Here is a 2073-nt window from a genome sequence, read left to right on the forward strand (position 1 = left end):
GTTCGGCTTTTGACATATCCATTTTGTCGGTATACCTATCTATGGTAATATGCCGTGAGATGCTTTAATACTGCCACTGAAGTCAAACTGCTGAGATGGTACCTGAAACTTGGATCTGACATAACAGACTTGGGTATTCCGCACTAACCATTTTTAAGCGGGTCAGCGGAATATGAAGTCCTTGTACACTACAAAAAAATACACTTTCATGATGATACGTGTTTGTCACGGTAGGTCGCGTTTTTTGTCATGCATGTACATCCATGACGATTTTATGACAGAATCAAGATAGTCATACATGTGTTGTCGTAGAAGTGTTCCATGACATTACCAAAATTATCATCACGGAAGTGTGCACTTCCATGACGATAAATCGCGCGTCACAGAAGTGCTTCCGTCAAGGGTGACCGACACGTGGCATCCACCGTAACGGAACGCCGTTAAGCTATCGGGTCGGGTTTTGGATCCGATAACCCGTTAACAGCCCCGACCAATGGGGATTTTCCACGTGTAAAATCATCATTGGCTGGAGGAAACACGTGTCGGCTCATCGTTGGGACAGATGTCATCCACTCATTGGACAGAAGGCGCCTATGATACGTCAACACGTGGCACGGCCCAACAGAGGCCCATTCCTGTGAAAAGGCCGGCCCGTTTGACTTGGTCAAAAGGTGGCGGGCCGGCCCATGGAAAGCCTGTTAACGGCCTGTTCGCATATAGCCCATTTACAGCCCGCTAACCCAAGGCCTGTTACGCCCTATCCGAATTAGGCCCAGTAGCGTCATCTGGGCCATCCAATATGATTCCAACCCGTTTTCACTTCTGGCCCATGTATGGCCCATGGCGTCTTTCGGCCCATATGAGGCCCTATGTAACTCTTGGCCTATTGACGGCCCGTGGTGAAACTGGCTCGTAATGAACAGTGTATCACTTTACACCCATTAACGGTCCGCGGTGAAACTGGTCCATAATGAACAGTGTATCACTTTATACCCATTAATGGCCCGTTATTCCGTTGGGCCGTTTCCAGCCCATGTTATCTTTCGGCCTTCTCAGAGCCCATTTATTCTTGGGCTCATTTCCAGCATTCGTTTACTTACGACCCGTTACTGTCATTTTCTGCTTGTGGGCCAAATTCAGCCCGTGGTTACAGTCGGCCCGTTTGTGGTCCGTTAATAAGTTGGGCCATTTTCATAGCATCATCAAATACGGCCTATTAACGATGGCCCATTATGGTCGGCCCATGAACGGGCGATTCCAACTCTAGCCCGTTTACGGCCATAATGCGGCCTGTTATTGGCCCATGTTTGGCCAATCGATCATATGACCCGTATAAGGCCCATTGATGATACGGCCCGTAGAAGGCCCATTGTTTCTACGGCCCGTAGAAGGCCCATTGTTTCTACAGCCCGTAGAAGGCACATTGTTTCTACGGCCCGTAGAAGGCCTACTGTTTCTACGGCCCATAGAAGGCCCACTGTTTCTACGGCCCGTAGGAGGCCCAGTGTCACTACCGTAAATATTAGCCCATGGTTATTGTGGCCTAGTTTTAAAAAATATGTTATTGCAGCCACTAGCAAACCGCGGAAAAAGAACTGCACTGACTACAAGCAAACAAATAAACAAGACAACAAGGAAATAAATAAGCAAGCAACTTATGCTAGGCTATCATGGCTATTACACATATTACATCCACTGGGCATCAAAGTTCGCCAGCAGTGCAAATATAGGGAACAAAGCAGCATATAAACGCCGCAGCAAAACAAGTCCAGAACTGAAACCACTTCAGAAGAGTTCAAGAAACAATATCCTGGGTACCCATAATGTTGGCAAGATGCATAGCAAGCTTATTAACTTTCTCTTGTTTGGCGCTTAAATCCTCCAGCGCTTGCTGTTGCACAAGAAAGTACGCATCTGAATTCTGCAGGGACTTCCTCAGTCCTTCGGCTTCTTGCCGCAGCACAGCTGACTGATGCCTTTCAGCTTGTAGCTGAGACTGAAGAAGCCGAAGTGATTCAGGCAGCGAGTTCGAAGAGCTTGAGCCAGCGGTACTAGCCAGTAACTCGAACACTA

Source organism: Triticum aestivum, chromosome 4D (assembly GCF_018294505.1).
Source record: "Triticum aestivum cultivar Chinese Spring chromosome 4D, IWGSC CS RefSeq v2.1, whole genome shotgun sequence".
Taxonomy (NCBI): domain Eukaryota; kingdom Viridiplantae; phylum Streptophyta; class Magnoliopsida; order Poales; family Poaceae; genus Triticum; species Triticum aestivum.